An 18,301-nucleotide genomic window follows, 5' to 3' on the forward strand; every position below is an offset into this window, starting at 1 on the left:
ATATTTTTTTCTTATTGTGCCCACTTCCAGCCCGGAGCCCAGCTGCCCAGAGCACTGATCTGGAGCAGCTTGGAGAAAAAGGCCTCACAGTCTCCCACACTCCTTCCGCCCGGCCAAGCCAGCCAGCACCCCTGAGTCTTCAGAACTGTAAGTGTGTGTGGGGGGGGGGGGGGGAAGGGGGGGTTCACACACACACACACTTAAAATTTAACGATATAAACAACTCGCAGTTTACTGAACAAGAATATACCCGGCGAGCAAAAATGCTGGCCCCCCCAGATTTTTGGGGGTTCCTACACCCATGCATGTACTTAAAAACCCTGCCGCACTTTTATGCTCTTATCCTGAGCGGCATTTACACTTTCGGCTTTTATTTCATTTCTTATGCTGCATCCGCACGTCTTTACTGTCCTGCACTTTCCTACTCTTGGTTCGTATTCACTCAGATTGGTCTCACATTCAAGCTGCATTCACCTGTTGGCTGTTACATCTCATTCCGTCCCCAGCCGACAGCCGGATCCGTATTACACGCCTGTTATTACATGTTGTGTCCTCGGCTTACAGCTGCTACTGTTACTCCATTTTATTCTCGGGACGCACCACCCTGGTGTTCACACCTTGCTCCACTCACAACCAGAGCTGCGTTCATGCGTCGACTGTTATTCCATGTTTACTCTGCTCACCGTGAGAGCTGTGTTTGCACGTCTGCTGTGACAACATGTTCATACTAGGCTTGTGTCAGAGCTGCATTCACTTTCACTGTTACATCATGTTTATGCTCCACTCACATTTAGAGCTTCTGTTCTACCAATTTCATTCTCGGCCACACCCAGAGGTGCATTCACACTACGCTGTCAAATCATTTTTTGCACTCCACCCTCGACCAGAGTTTCATTCATCCGTCTATCGATATATCAGGTTTACTCTACTCACACCCAGAGCTGCGTTCACACGTCCTATGCTACTTCAGGTTCTTTCCATGTCTGCTGTCACATCGAGTTAATATTCCGTTCACATCCAAAGCTGCGTCCGCATGTCTGCTTTTACATCTTGTCCTACACTCCATTCCCATACTCAGAGCTGCGCCCATACAATGTTTTTTAGGTACCACTCGCATCCAAAGCCCCATTTGTTGTTACATCATGTGTTGTACTCTACTCCCACTCAAAGCTGTATTCTCCTGTTCATTGCTACATCATGGTTTTACTCAATCTTGCCGGGGCAGTCTGCACCCACCGCTCTGGTACCTTTCTCCCAACAAACATAACTGCGTTCTTTTAAGGCTTACGTTCCTTTCCTCGGTGGTCTGTTACATTCCATAGGCCTACTTTTCTGTTCACCTCGGGGAGATCCTGGTTCATATTCACTCAGACTGGTCTCCTTTAAAAAAACAAAAAACAACTTTCATTACTGCAGTCCGAGTCGTCCGCCGCTTGTACGCGTCTCCAGGACGGGTAAGCTCCTACCCTCAGTCCATCCCCTCCACAGGGCTCCTCCGATCAGCGCTCATGTGTTTCCCTGCTTCCGGTCGCGGTGTCGGCGTGCGTTCCAGCGTGGAACGCATGTTGAGAAACACTGCCGGACTTGTGTGTTTTGAATCACAGGTGGTGTCCTGCTTAGTACTGTGGCATTGCTGCCCAAACTTACCGGCGCTCGCTCCTCCCGGTTCCTCTATGCTTCCTACAGTGGCATTTTGCAGATCAGGTTCACACACACTGACATCGCTCTTGATAGTGTCTTGCAGCTAAACCAGCTCCTCTATTCCTTGTTGTGGTTGCTAGGACCTGGTCATACAGTGCAGAATCCTCACGTTGGAGCGCATGCTGGGCTGTGATTTACATGAATACGACTCACCTGGGTTGGCAATATACAGCTTCAGCCTAGACACTATGCACAGTCACTGCACGCTGACCATTTGCCTGCCGTCATCTGTACAGATCTGTAGTGGTAGCAGGGCCGTTCTGTATGTGTATGTTCATTTATTCATATGTTTCCCTGTTTCCCACTGGATCGCCCAGGCTCGTACCTACCTCTGTCTCCTGGATCGCCCAGGCTCGTACCTACCTCTGTCTCCTGGATCGCCCAGGCTTGTACCTACCTCTGTCTCCTTGATTGCCCAGGCTCGTACCTACCTCTGTCTCCTGGATCGCCCAGGCTCGTACCTACCTCTGTCTCCTGGATCGCCCAGGCTCATACCTACCTCTGTCTCCTGGATCGCCCAGGCTTATACCTACCTCTGTCTCCTGGATCGCCCAGGCTCATACCCACCTCTGTCTCCTGGATCGCCCAGGCCGTCATCTCCTCAGTTATTCCTCCTTCTGACCCGATTTTGTTCTCCTGGGAACGAAAAAACGGGGAGTTCTCCAGTCATCTGGAGATCGGCAGTCTCCGCTTGGCTGACACACTTGATGGGGGGCAAGATTTCCCTTAACCGGGTTCTTCCCTTCTCAGGTTAGGTGGAGGTGCTATTTTCCGGTTTCCTAATGTACCATTTTGGGCACATTTTCTAAAACAAACAGGGCTGCAGTACCGTCTGATATCCAGTCCTCCCGATCAGCCAAGTAGCTGCTCAACAGCTTCCTGAATTCTTCAGGTATCACGCATACGTCTTTTGTCTGTCTTCCCTGCTTCTTGTCTCGCTCTCACACATCATCTGATGTCTCCCTGGATCGCCCAGGCCTATGCTGCCTCTGTCATCCTGGATCGCCCAGGCTCGCTCTGTCATCCTGGATCGCCCAGGCTCGCTCTGTTTCCTGTCATCCTGGATCGCCCAGGCTCGCTCTGTTTCCTGTCTTCCTGGATCGCCCAGGCTCGCTCTGTCATCCTGGATCGCCCAGGCTCGCTCTGTTTCCTGTCATACTGGATCGCCCAGGCTCGCTCTGTTTCCTGTCATCCTGGATCGCCCAGGCTCGCTCTGCCTCAGTCATCCTGGATCGCCCAGGCTCGCTCTGCCTCTGTCATCCTGGATCGCCCAGGCTCGCTCTGCCTCTGTCATCCTGGATTATCACGTTTTGCCACCAATGTCTGTTGCCGACTCATTTTATTAGCTAGTGGCCGTCGCCTGTTCCATCTGTTTTATAGCTGTCTAGGCCTTCCTGAACACGTCAGGTCCACTTAGCCGGATACTTTCACCAGACTGTCTTCTACCTGCGCCTCCAGGGTTAACTTTTCTGCCTGATTCGCTCAGGTTTTCTTGTCGGCCAGTGTCCACCTGAATCACTCAGGTCCGCGTACTGGCTGTCTCTTTCCTAAAATAACTCAGACGCCAGCCACTATTAGGGTCCATCTTAGTTTCCACCTCATAACTATCCGGTGCCTTCCTGAATCGCTCAGGACATTTAACAGCCCGGCACCTGCCTGAATCGCTCAGGCTCATGTTACCTCCTGTGTCGCTCGGGACATCTTTTCTGTTACGGCCACGTACAACCACCTGAATCGCGCAGGGTTAGGTTCTTCGTCCTGAATCATTCAGGACGTCACTCGATTCACTCAGGTTCATTCGGCATTGTCAACGGAATCGTTCAAGTTCCTCTAGTCGCCAAAACTAGTCAGGTAGGTCCTCCCATCGAGATCAAGTTCTTCCCCATGTCAAACAGTTGGTGTCCTGTCAAGGTGCTGGGAGACCTTGCCGAGTTTCTCCTTCCTCTTTCTCCAGAGGACCCGCTTCTTCCCCTCCAGGGCAGGCCCCTCACCGCGGCTCAGGTCATTTCCCACATCCGCACGTTAGCAGCAGGTTTGGGGTATAATCAAGATACAATTTCAGGGCACTCATTCCGCATAGGAGCCGCCTCCAGGGCCTCCAAGCTCCAGGTGCCCGCGCATGTTATCCGTAAGATGGGGCGCTGGAAGTCCTCGTGCTTTGCTAGGTATATTCCCAATCTGCAGGTCGAGATTTCCAGGGCTTTCATTCGTTGGCATTGTGACTTGTCCTGTTTGGTTTCAAATACATATTTCGCACCTAGCAGTGTTGGCAGACTTTTTGCCAACATATTCAGGCCTACCCCGCACTGGCTCCGGGCACAGTTCAGCCAGATAGATCATGGAGGGCTGGTAGGCATCCCTCCCAACTCCACGTTCTTGCACAGCTCAGCCCAGACCACAAGTATAATATTCACACATTTTGTTAACTCTGCTCATGGAAGGGAGGGTTTTAAGCCTTTGTGCCTTCATAGCCAAATTTCACGTTTTGAAATTTTGCATTCTTAGTCCAGGGTCACATTCCTGTTTAGTTTTCTTTTCCGATGTGTCCAAAAAACAGAAAAGTTAAGGAAAAATAAAAACATCCTTGATTTTGAGCATTTACTGCACTCATTTTGCATCTGTCTTTGTCGGTTCCATCAGAGATCCATTATTTTATTTTAGTCATATTAAGTATAGCCGCGTCCGTAATAACCTGATCTATAAAAATATCACATGACCTAACCCCTCAGATGAACACTGTAAAAAAATAAAAACGGTGTAAAAAAAGCCATTTTTTGTCACCTTACATCACAAAAAGTGTAATAGCAAGCGATAAAAAAGTCATATGCACCCCAAAATAGTGCAAATCAAACCGTCATCTCACCCTGCAAAAAATGAGACCCTACCGAAGATGATTGCCCAAAAACTGAAAAAACTTTGGCTCTCAGACTATGGAGACACTAAAACATGTTTTATTTTTGTTTCAAAAAGAAATCATTGTATAAAACTTATATAAATAAAAAAAGTATTCATATTAGTTATCAACTGTCTGTGACAACCTGTTCTATAAAAATACCAACTGAAAAGAATGGTGTGGTATTAAACAAGCAGGAAGTGCTCAAACCCACATGCAGTGGTGCATATATATATAGGGGAGCAAATCCTGCACTTGTGGCCCGTTGCTAATGACGATCCCCAGCAAAAATGCATACAGTGGAGGATGCCCGCAGCGAACCACAAGTACCACAATAGACATCCTACACAAGATAGCAATTATGTGGATGTAAAAATCAATATAGCAATATAACAAAATAATAACTAAGACAGGTACACTCTACAGTCTTACTAAAGCCTCAAACAGGTTTTAAAATTGAGAGATAAGCCAACATGTCCTACGGTGTAGGACATGTCTGAGCCCGAGCACCGCGCCAAGGTTTCTCAAGTAGCTCGGGGACCTAACACTCACCTACCTGTGCCAAATGGGCAATACCAAGAGCCAGTGGGCTAATTACAGGAGCTCCTATAATTTGCCCACTGGCTCCTGGTATTGCCCATATGGCACAGGTAGGTGAGTGTTAGGTCCCCGAGCTACTTGAGAAACCTTGGCGCGGTGCTCAGGCATGTCCTACACTGTAGGACATGTTGGCTAATCTCTCAATTTTAAAATCAGTTTGAGGGTTTAGTAAGACCGCAGAGTGTATCTATAAAAATGCCACATGATCTAACCTGTCAGATGAATGTTGTAAATAACAAAAAATAAAAATGGTGCCAAAACACCTATTTCTTTATACCTTGTCTCACAAAAAGTGTAATATAGAGCAACCAAAAATCATATGTTCCCTAAACTAGTACCAACAAAACTGCCACCTTATCCAATAGTTTTTAAAATGGGGTCATTTTTTCAAATGGGACATGGTGTCAAAAAACCAGTCAAGCAAAATCTGCCTTCCAAAAACCGTATGGCATTCCTTTCCTTCTGCACCCTGCCGTTTGCCCGTACAACAGTTTACGACCACATATGGGGTGTTTCTGCAAACTACAGAATCAGAGCCATAAATATTGAGTTTGGTTTGGCTGTTAACCCTTGCTTTGTAACTGAAAAAAAATTCTTAAAATGGAAAATCTTCCAAAAATGTGACATTTTGAAATTGTATCTCTATATTTAATTAAATCTTGCGGAACACATAAAGGGTTAATGACGTTTGTAAAATCAGTTTTGAATACCTTGAGGGGTGTAGTTTTTAAAATGGGGTCACTTGTTTGGAGTTTCTACTCTAGGGGTGCATCAGGGGGGCTTCAAATGGGACATGGTGTCAAAAAAACAGTCCAGCAAAATCTGCCTTCCAAAAACCGTATGGCATTCCTTTCCTTCTGCGCCCTGCTGTGTGCCTATACAGCGGTTTACGACCACATATGGGGTGTTTCTGTAAACTACAGAATCATAGCCATAAATATTGAGTTTGGTTTGGCTGTTAACCCTTGCTTTGTAACTGAAAAAAAATTCTTAAAATGGAAAATCTTCCAAAAAAGTGAAATTTTGAAATTGTATCTCTATATTTAATTAAATCTTGCGGAACACCTAAAGGGTTAAAATAATGACGTTTGTAAAATCAGTTTTGAATACCTTGAGGGGTGTAAGCCTCGCAAAGTGACTTCAGACCTGAACTGGTCCTTAAAAAGTTGGTTTTTGAAAATGTCTGAGAAATTTCAAGATTTACTTCTAAACTTCTAAGCCTTGTAACGTCCCCCAAAAATAAAATGTCATTCCCAAAATGATCCTGACATGAAGTAGACATATGGGGAATGTAAAGTAATAACTATTTTTGTAGGTATTAGTATGTATTATAGAAGTAGAGAAATTGAAACTACGAAATTTGCTAGTTTTTCCTGATTTTTGCCAAATTTGGTATTTTTTTATAAATAAAAATTAATTTTTTTGACTCCCTTTTACCAGTGTCATGAAGTACAAAATGTGACCAAAAAAATAATCTTTCTCAGAATGGCCTAATGGATAAGTCAAAGCGTTTTAAAGTTATCACCACATGAAGTGACACTGGTCAGATTTGCAAAAGTTAAAGGAGTTAAACACACACAGCGTTATGGGGAAAAACAGTGGCTTGTTGGGACCCAGAGTCTAAAAATTATGGGTTGAAATGTTATGAATGAACTGGTGTAATAGTAGACAGTTCTGTTGCTGTAAGTCCAGGACATAACCAACAGCTTCTGCAAGCCACTATACTTTTTCAAAATTTATCACGTACCCCTTGCAGGGAGCAAATGTTATTTCCCCCAAATGCAGCACAGTTACAGAGGTCCTGCCATTGTTGCTGACCACATTGCCCAAGTTGCAGTTGGCATGCAGACAGCCACCTGAATATTTGACTTGATTAAATATGTTTCTTCTCTCACCCATGCTTATTAGTACTAAGACAACATGGCAACACACATGATAGGAAGGAGAGGAAGTGGAAGCAATGTTTTGCCCTGCTTCTGTCGGGGATGGGAGGATGTTCATTGGCTAGAACATGGAGAATGTAGATGAGCATCTGGTATATGAACCAGACCAACATAAACGTGCAGGTGTCAATAGGACCTGGCCTTGTGTCAATGGTGGCATGCACCTTGCTCCTCATATAAAATTGCAACAAGTGGCCCATGTTCTCCATCAAATGAGCGTATAAGGCAGGGACTGTATTTTTGGAGAAAGTGAAGTATCTACCATCTAGGCTGACTACATGCTACTAGTTCAATAAAGACAGCAGAAGCCACTAAGTGGTACAGCAGTAATTGCACATACAGTATCTTGACCAGGTGAGAGTTAAGCTGTGAGATGGAGAAACAGCTCTCATTTTGCAAACACTGTTTGAGTAAATTAAATTAAATGATCTGGACTGACATTCTGTCGTTTGGCCACAAGATGCCACTGTTTTCTTAAACCCAGCTAACAGAATGCATATTTCCATATTCATGAGAGGTGGAGTTACCAAAAGCCTGGAGAAGAAGAGATAGAGCAGCCATCTTAGAGGAAGCTCAGGCTGAGGAACTGTGTGAGCAGATGATCCGGCAACATCCAGGTGTGGGAGCATCCCTCACCAGTGACCTGAGCTGCAGCTAAGTGAAGCTGATTGTTTCCAAGACCCTGATCCAGTCCAGAGGAATGAGGAATTCTTCCAGGAACACTGATGAGAGTTGAGGAGCAAAGCAACATAAGCTGCGGTACCGTATGCTTATTGGAGAAGCTTTTGTTCGGTTCACAGTCACCAGCGGATGCAGAGCAGACCTGGGTCAGAAAGACTGATTGTGCATTCAACTCATTACAGTGTTGGCACCGAGAATATTAGAGACTGAGACTAGGCCTGTAGTTTGTTAGTTAGGGTTTCTGTTTGTGTCAAGCCACAAGTGTTGCTGGCTGTTCATTGCAAAGACTCCACAATTTAAAGTGACATTTCACACTGGAGAGCTGATAAACTTCCCAGCTCAGGGTGCGCCAGTGCTAGGCCAACCTAGCCCAACACCGCTGGAACAATGGCCCCAGTGCGACTGATACAACTTTCTCCTGCCATGTCTGCCCCAGTAGTGTACATCCCTGTGGCGGCGCTATTGCATCATCGGCCAAAATCTGACAGTAAAAACATGACGTTGCAGGACTGGACTGAAAGGGTGCAAAGTGCGGTTAGAATGTGTAACCTAACCACCGAGCTGTAGGCAGAGGTTGCATTGGGGGCTCTAGAGTGTGACGTCAGATGGACAGTGAATTTAACCCTCCTCTTATGTTAGCTTTCTGTTACTATCCATGATGTTAACGGGTCAGTTTTGACCCGTGTCTTAAATCAGCCATAAAATACCCTCTGAACAATTATTTATCATCCAATTTGTTTCTTACCTCTTGGTTACCTTGTTAGGCTTCTTTATCCTTGAAAAGATTGGTTTTAATATTTTTGGTGTGACCCCTTAGACCTTTCTTTTGAAAGCATACCTCTCATTTTCAAATTTAAAAAATGGTAAAATAAACCTCAATAGAATATTTACTTTATTTAGAGAAACAGACAAGCAGGCAAAGAGATCGGACCCTCCCTAACTACAGCTCACAGGGCTGAGAGGTGATTGGCTGTCAGTGTTACTAAGCAGAGAGAGTGTTTATGATTTCAGTTTTGTCACTTATTAATAAGTCCTATAATCCTATATTATAACTGGGTCAGAATTGACCCTAACACCATAAACGTCTTAATTTTCACCACAGTATTTTATAATTTAATGAAAATGATTCTTTTTCTATTACATTGTTTAAATAGAGGTTCCTGACAAAGTAAAAAATACTTGATGCAATAAACAAATTTATGTGATACTTATAGACATTCAAAACCTGAAAACGGGTCGGTTCTGACCCTAACATAAGAGGAGGGTTAAGGCATGAATCCGAGAGAGACACCCTAGAGAAAGTATTCTCCCTGCTGGAATGAGCCCAGGGAGGACATGCTAAAGTAGTGCAGTTGTGGAGCCACTTCCTCAACCAACCACAGCGAAAGGGCGAGACCCTAATGTGGTACTACAAAGCCCTACAGAAGACGTTAAGTGAAATACAGCGGCGAGACCCAGAGACCATGAAAGCCTTACGGGAGGAGGACCGGCTACTACAAAACCAGTTCATAGTGGGGCTCTCCAACAAGTTTTTACAGGGCAAATTGCAAGAGATGACTTGGCCGACATGACATTCTACAGCATCTACCTATCCACTGTGGAGAGAGAGGAAGAACACATGCCTGTGGCGGTAAGAGTAGTGAGTAGCACTCATGCTACAGCAGGCCGGTCGGGTCTGAAGACTCAGAGTCCTTAAAAGATGTGGTCCAGGCCCTGCAGACAGAATTGAGAGAACTTCGGCTGGAAGGGTCACAGATGAAGGCAGGATCACTCCAGCCTTCGGGGGTGATCCAGGCACCCTGCGTCACTCCATCCAGGAAAACTCGGGTGCAAAAGCTCATAGAAAGAGGGACCCTCTTCTGGTACAGATAAAGTCTGAGCCGAAGTTAAAGGGGTTGTCTCATCATGGACAATGAGGGCATATCGCTAGGATATGCCCCCATTGTCTGATAGGTGCAGGTCCCACCGCTGGGACCCGCACCTATATCGAGAACAGAGCCCCGTATGTGAAGGAGGTCGCACTGCGCATGCGCAGCCACCCTCCATTCATTTTCTTTGGGGCCAGCGCTCGACTATTTCCATGGGCCCCATAGAAATAAATGGGAGCGGGGGCCGCACAAGCGCGGAATGCTCCCATTTACTTCTATGGGGAGCCGGCTTGGTGGGACCTGCACCTATAAAACAATTGGGGCATATCCTAGCGATATGCCCCCATTGTCTATGATTAGACAACCCCTTTAATCTTCCGACAGCCGCAGTAGCTGGGCGTCCTGCACCAGCACACCAGAAGCTAAGCCTTATGCTTGAGGAACATGAGCTATATGCCAGCAACCCTATTATGGATGCCAAGTTGGAAGGCCAGAGGGTACACTGCCTAGTTGATACAGGGTCGGAGTGCACCCTTTTGCCTCTGGAGTTCTACAAGAGACACTTTGGGCATATTATGGAGCCAGAAGGTTCTACAGCAGATGGTGAGGAGATGTAGTCTGCGAAAGAGCAACATGTCTGGTCGACCCATTGGATACGTGAAGATCCCGCCTTGACAAGAATAAATATTGATGTTGCCGATGGGGGCTGGACAGTAACTGAATGGACTGGAGGTCCTGATCGAGCCCGCTTACCAGGAGGAAATGCAGATTCGCCCACTAGTAGCCCAGGCCCTTGCTATTGTGAAGGATAAATGTGTGCCTATACGCTGCCTCAGTGTTAAAGACTGAGCGTTAACCGTGCCTGGGAATACCTTGCTGGCCAAAGGGTATGTGTCTGAGGGAGACATCCTACGACTAAGGAGCTTCATGCTGCAGCCAGAAGAGAGATCAGCCTGGACCTATGTTGTAGATGGGGACACCCCTTTGCTCGGTTTTCCTTCCTTTGAGGGATATCTGGCTTTCACTGTGTTGAAGACCCATAACTGGGGCTCCACGGTTATTTTGCATATCACTGTTTCCCAGGGAGCTTTGCACTTTTGATTGCTGTGTCGAGACTCTTAAATGAGGCTCCACAGTGTTTTCTGTTGCTGGTCTCCCTAAGATCAGCTATTGTTTTGTTTGACTATGTTGTAGAGATCCATCAAAGGGAGACCCCGACAGCGGGGTGGAATGGCCGAGTGATCATGGCCCGGATGGGGGTGGACTGCAAAACCCTGACTACAGGACAACAGAAGTTGCTGGAAGATATACCCTTAGGGAATTTCAGGAGGCGTTCTCGATACATGATGAGGATTTTGGCTGTGCTTCCACCGTCGAGCACAAAATCCCCACCAGCTATGCTGTGCCGATCAGGGAAGGTTACCGACAAATTCCACCCAAATTGAACCAGGAGGTTAAGGACATGGTGGCCAGCATTTTCGAAAATCGGGTGATCCAGGAGAGTCAAATTCCCTGGGCTGCTCCAGTGGTCTTGGTGCAGAAGAAAGATGGGAGTCTCCGGTTCTGTTTAGATTATCAGAAGCTGAATGCCGAGACCGTCCGGGATGCCTACCACCTTCCGCAGATTGAGGAGTCGTTGTCCACCCTTAGTCATGTGAAGTTATTTTTCGACTCTTCATCTGGCCAGCGGGAATTGGCAGGTACCGGTAGCCAAGAAGGACAAAGGGAAGACGGCCTTCATCCTACCTATGGGACTCTTCGAGTTCAATCAGATGCCTTTCAGTCTGTCCAATGCCCCGGAAACATTTCATCGGCTGACGGAGCACTGTCTGGGGGACCTCAACTTTGAGTCAGTATTGATATAAGTGGACAACATAGTTGTGTTTAGGTCCTCCTTTGAGGATCACCTCCAGAAGCTGCAGCAGGTACTAGGACAGCTGCAAAATCATGTGCTCGAGATAAAGCCCAAGAAGTGCGGGCATTCATGGGACTGGCCGGCTACTACTGGAGGTTTATACCCAAGTTTTCTCATTTGGCAGGCCCATTAAACGAGTTATCAAGGGGCACGGTGGGGGGCCCAAAGAATCATCCCATTGAGTGTGGCCCCCGGCAACAAAAGGACTTTAACCACCTCCGGACCGCTGTACGCACAGACGCGTCCTGGAGGTGGTTGTTTCATTCCGAGTGGACGCGCCGGCGCATCCTCTCGCGAGACGCGAGATTTCGGTCACAGCCGGCCCGGGCATGCGCATCGCGGGCCGGCAAAAGTTCGAGGACAATTGCATCAGCAACCTGCCAGCCAATGATCGTCGCTGGCAGGTTGCTGATTTTAAAAAAATCGAATCACAAGCCATATAACAGATCATATTAGTAAATATGATCTGTTATATGGCTTCTCTGCTCCTCTGCTGGTCCTTTTCGTCGGTTGGATCCAGCAGAGGAGCAGACTTCACAGTGAGTACACCAAACACTACACCTTAGCCCCAGATCACCCCCCTGCACCCCAATTAACCCTTTGATCACCCCTTTGATCGCCCCTGTCAATCACTAGTGAAAGACAAAAAGTGATCAGTGTAAACTGTCACTTTTTTTTTTTCACTAGTATTGGCTGTTAGGTTTTAGGAATAGTTTAGGCCCCTTGGTTAGGTAGTTTAGCGTCAGTTAGCGCCCAGCCCACCGCACCACAGTCACTTTTATTCGCTGATTAGCGTATCGCTAATCAGCATTTGTACTTTTATAGTATCTGTAAGTGATCAAAACTGATCACGGTCAGATCTATAATAGTATTAGTGTCACTTTAGTTCGCCCTCCACCCAAAACGCAGTGTTTGCCCGATCAGGCCTGATCGGTCGCCCACACGTGCGTTCACCCACGCCCGCCCCACCTAAGTGACAAAAAATTATTATTTTTTGATCACTGCACATTCACTTTACACGCACTGCGGCGATAAAAAAAAAAGTTTTGATATTTTTTATCAACCGCAGCGGCCTCTGGTACTTCGCTAGCCTCCCCTTTGTAAGACAGGTTTGCTTTTTTTCTTGGGTAGTCTGAGGGAATACCCCTAAATTTAGTAGTCCAAAATGTCAAACAGGGGGTATTCTTCTGAAGAGGCCTACAGGATTCTGACCCAGTCGGATGAGGAATGGGAACCCTCATCTGACGAATCTAGCGGGTCAGAATATGAACCTGTGGAAAGCAGTGGCTCTCTGACCCAAAGTTCGGACGAGGAGGTGGAGGTCCCTGATAGCACCAGGCGTACCCGGCCCCGTGTCGCTAGACCACAGGTTACGCAGGATCCGCTTTAAGAGCAGCAGAGTGGGGCTGTCGCTGCCGGGTCACGTGGTGAGGCATACACCAGCAGCGCAGCCCTTCCTGGACCTAGTACCAGCACTGCTGTACAACCTGGTGAAGTAGCGAGCACCAGAAGGGCAGTTGAAGCTGGTACGGTGGCACGTGCAGTAGTTACCCCGTCGCAGCCACCACACAGACAGGCCCGTAGAGCCCCTAGAATCCCTGAGGTGCAAACCCTGATTGGCAGTCACCAACTTCAGCCGCACCATTAGTTCCCCCTTTCACCGCCCAGTCTGGAGTTCGGGTTTCGACTCAAATCGGTTCGGCCCTGGGATTTTTTGAGCTGTTCTTGACTGCGGAGCTCTTGGACTTAGTCGTGGCAGAGACAAACCGGTATGCCACACAATTTATAACCGCAAACCCGGGAAGCTATTATGCCCAGCCTTTCCGGTGGAAACCAGTCCAAGTTTCCGAACTTAAAATTTTTCTGGGCCTTCTCCTCAACATGGGTCTAACTAAAAAGCATGAATTGCGGTCATATTGGTCCACGAACCCGATTCATCACATGCCCATGTTCTCTGCTGCTATGTCCAGGACACGATTTGAGACCATCCTGCGTTTTCTGCATTTTAGCGACAACACCACCTCCTGTCCCAGAGGCCACCCAGCTTTTGACCGGCTCCACAAAATTCGGCCCCTCATAGACCATTTCAACCAGAAATGTGCAGATTTGTATACCCCTGAGCAAAACATCTGCGTAGACGAGTCCCTAATACATTTTACCGGGCGCCTTGGCTTCAAACAATACATCCCAAGCAAGCGTGCCCGGTATGGGGTCAAATTGTATAAGCTCTGTGAAAGGGCCACAGGCTATACCCACAAATTTCGGATCTATGAGGGAAAAGATCAGACCCTGGAGCCGGTCGGTTGCCCTGACTACCTGGGGAGCAGTGGGAAGACAGTCTGGGACTTGGTGTCACCCTTATTCGGCAAGGGGTACCATCTTTATCTTGGACAATTTTTACACAAGTGTGGCCCTCTTTAGGCATTTGTTTCTAGAACGGATTTGCGCCTGTGGCACCGCGCAAACTAGTCGCGTGGGCTTCCCCCAACGGCTCGTTACCACCCGTCTTGCAAGGGGGGAGAGGGCTGCCTTGTGTAATGAAGAACTGCTCGCGGTGAAATGGAGAGACAAGCGTGACGTTTACATGCTCTCCTCCATTCACGCAGACACGACAATCCAAATTGAAAGGGCAACCCGTGTCATTGAAAAGCCCCTCTCAGTCCACGACTATAATGCGCTCATGGGAGGGGTGGACTTCAATGACCAGATGTTGGCTCCCTATTTAGTTTCCCGCAGAACCAGACGCTGGTATAAGAAGGTGTCTGTATATTTAATTCAATTGGCGCTGTATAATAGTTTTGTTCTCTACAGTAAGGCTGGGAGAACACGATCCGTCCTCAAATTCCAGGAAGAGATCATCGAGAACCTCCTGTATCCAGAAGGTTCCGTGGCCCCATCCACCAGTGTAGTAAGCCGTCTACACGAGCGACATTTCCCCAGTGTCGTTGCTGGTACCTCAACCCAACCGCCACCCCGAAAAAAATGTTGTGTCTGTAGCAGGAGTGGAATAAGGCGTGACACCCGCTATTTCTGTCCTGACTGTCCTGACCACCCTGCCCTATGCTTAGGAGAGTGTTTCCGGAAGTACCACACACAGGTACACCTAGCATAGGGATTGCATCTCACAGGACAGGCACACAGGGCTATTAGGGCCCTTTTACTCACAGCTGCTGCAAACCTATCCTTTCACCTGGGATAAAGTGCATAACGTACTTCGCCACATCTTTGGGCGATTTGCACATTGTCCCATGGGGAAGGAGAGGTTTGTTCTATAAAGATAAAAAAAACTAAACAAAAAAAAAAATACCGGTAAGTAAAAAAGTTAAAAAAGTTAAAAAAAGTTAATATGTTCTGTTCTGAAGTTAATAAATTTATTGCGTTGCGGCCTGGTTTTTTCTTTTTTGTTTTGTTTTTTTTACCTTCCAGGTGGACCAACCGATCGACTAGCTGCAGCACTGATGTGCATTCTGACAGAAGCATTGCGCTGCTGTCAGATTACACGCAAGTCGGTGTATGCGGCGCTGCAAGACGAGATTTCTCCTCTGCAGTAAAAGATACGTTTGCCGAGGCATATGAGCTGAGGAGGTGGCGGTGTTCATATACTTTGGCAAACACTTTGTATATATATTAAAAAAAAAATCCCGGCAATGATTTATTCATCCACATCGATTGATGTGAATGGAGAAATCGGGTTTGCCAGGGCATACGAGCTAAGTGGGTATGGATGTTGGGCGGAGCTCCTATGTCCTGGCAGACGCCTTTCCCCTCCTTTTTCTTTTTTTGGCAGAGATTTTTTCATCCACATTGATCGATGCGAATGAAAAAATCTGTGCCGTTCATTTTTTTCTTTCAGCCCAGAGGCTGAACGGAAAAAAAAAATCTCATTACCCGTATGCTCAATATAAGGAGAATAGCAAAAACTCCTAATGCTGGGCATACATGTAATGATTGCGGAGACCCTCAAATGCCAGGGCAGTACAAACACCCCACAAATGATCCCAATTTGGAAAGAAACCACCCCAAGGTATTTGCTGAGGGGCTTATTGAGTCCATGAAAGATTGAAATTTTTGTCCCAAGTTAGCGGAAAGGGAGACTTTGTGAGAAAAAAAAATAAAAAATCAATTTCCGCTAACTTGTGCCAAATTTTTATTTTTTTTCTATGAACTCGCCATGCCCCTCATTGAATACCTTGGGGTGTCTTCTTTCCAAAATGGGGTCACTTGTGGGGTATTTATACTGCCCTGGCATTTTAGGGGCCCCAAAGCGTGAGAGGAAGTCTGGTATCCAAATGTCTAAAAATGCCCTCCTAAAAGGAATTTGGGCCCCTTTGCCCACCTAGGCTGCAAAAAAGTGTCACACATGTGGTATCTCCGTATTCAGGAGAAATTGGGGAATGTGTTTTGGGGTGTCATTTTACATATACCCATGCTGGGTGAGATAAATATCTTGGTCAAATGCCAACTTTGTATAAAAAAATGGGAAAAGTTGTCTTTTGCCAAGATATTTCTCTCACCCAGCATGGGTATATGTAAAATGACACCCCAAAACACATTCCCCAACTTCTCATGAATACGGAGATACCACATGTGTGACACTTTTTTGCAGCCTAGGTGGGCAAAGGGGCCCATATTCCAAAGAGCACCTTTCGGATTTCACAGGTCATTTACCTACTTACCACACATTTTGGCCCCTAGAATGCCAGGGCAGTATAACTACCCCACAAGTGACCCCATTTTAGAAAGAAGACACCCCAAGGTATTCCGTGAGGGGCATGGCGAGTTCCTAGAATTTTTTGTCACAAGTTAGTGGAAAATGATGATTTTTTTTTTATTTACTTTTTCTTACAAAGTCTCATATTCTACTAACTTGTGACAAAAAATAAAAACTTCCATGAACTCACTATGCCCATCATCGAATACCTTGGGGTGTCTTCTTTCCAAAATGGGGTCACTTGTGGGGTAGTTATACTGCCCTGGCATTCTAGGGGCCCAAATGTGTGGTAAGGAGTTTGAAATCAAATTCTGTAAAAAATGACCAGTGAAATCCGAAAGGTGCTCTTTGGAATGTGGGCCCCTTTGCCCACCTAGGCTGCAAAAAAGTGTCACACATGTGGTATCTCCGTATTCAGGAGAAGTTGGGGAATGTGTTTTGGGGTGTCATTTTACATATACCCATGCTGGGTGAGAGAAATATCTTGGCAAAAGACAACTTTTCCTATTTTTTTATACAAAGTTGGCATTTGACCAAGATATTTATCTCGCCCAGCATGGGTATATGTAAAATGACACCCCAAAACACATTCCCCAACTTCTCCTGAATACGGAGATACCAGATGTGTGACACTTTTTTGCAGCCTAGGTGGGCAAAGGGGCCCATATTCCAAAGAGCACCTTTCAGATTTCACTGGTCATTTTTTACAGAATTTGATTTCAAACTCCTTACCACACATTTGGGCCCCTAGAATGCCAGGGCAGTAAAACTACCCCACCAGTAACCCCATTTTTGAAAGAAGACACCCCAAGGTATTCCATGAGGGGCATGGCGAGTTCCTAGAATGTTTTATTTTTTGTCACAAGTTAGTGGAAAATGATGATTTTTTTTTTTTCTTACAAAGTCTCATATTCCACTAACTTGTGACAAAAAATAAAAACTTCCATGAACTCACTATGCCCATCAGCAAATACCTTGGGGTGTCTTCTTTCCAAAATGGGGTCACTTGTGGGGTAGTTATACTGCCCTGGCATTCTAGGGGCCCAAATGTGTGGTAAGGAGTTTGAAATCAAATTCTGTAAAAAATGACCAGTGAAATCCGAAAGGTGCTCTTTGGAATATGGGCCCCTTTGCCCACCTAGGCTGCAAAAAAGTGTCACACATCTGGTATCTCCGTATTCAGGAGAAGTTGGGGAATGTGTTTTGGGGTGTCATTTTACATATACCCATGCTGGGCGAGATAAATATCTTGGTCAAATGCCAACTTAGTATAAAAAAATGGGAAAAGTTGTCTTTTGCCAAGATATTTCTCTCACCCAGCATGGGTATATGTAAAATGACACCCCAAAACACATTCCCCAACTTCTCCTGAATACGGAGATACCAGATGTGTGACACTTTTTTGCAGCCTAGGTGGGCAAAGGGGCCCATATTCCAAAGAGCACCTTTCAGATTTCACTGGTCATTTTTTACAGAATTTGATTTCAAACTCCTTACCACACATTTGGGCCCCTAGAATGCCAGGGCAGTAAAACTACCCCACCAGTAACCCCATTTTGGAAAGAAGACACCCCAAGGTATTCGCTGATGGGCATAGTGAGTTCATGGAAGTTTTTATTTTTTGTCACAAGTTAGTGGAATATGAGACTTTGTAAGAAAAAAAAAATAAAAAAAAAAAATCATCATTTTCCGCTAACTTGTGACAAAAAATAAAAAGTTCTATGAACTCACTATGCCCATCAGCGAATACCTTAGGGTGTGTACTTTCTGAAATGGGGTCATTTGTGGGGTGTTTGTACTGTCTGGGCATTGTAGAACCTCAGGAAACATGACAGGTGCTCAGAAAGTCAGAGCTGCTTCAAAAAGCGGAAATTCACATTTTTGTACCATAGTTTGTAAACACTATAACTTTTACCCAAACCATTTTTTTTTTTTACCCAAACATTTTTTTTTTATCAAAGACATGTAGAACAATAAATTTAGAGCAAA

Source organism: Bufo bufo, chromosome 2 (genome assembly GCF_905171765.1).
Source record: "Bufo bufo chromosome 2, aBufBuf1.1, whole genome shotgun sequence".
NCBI lineage: Eukaryota > Metazoa > Chordata > Amphibia > Anura > Bufonidae > Bufo > Bufo bufo.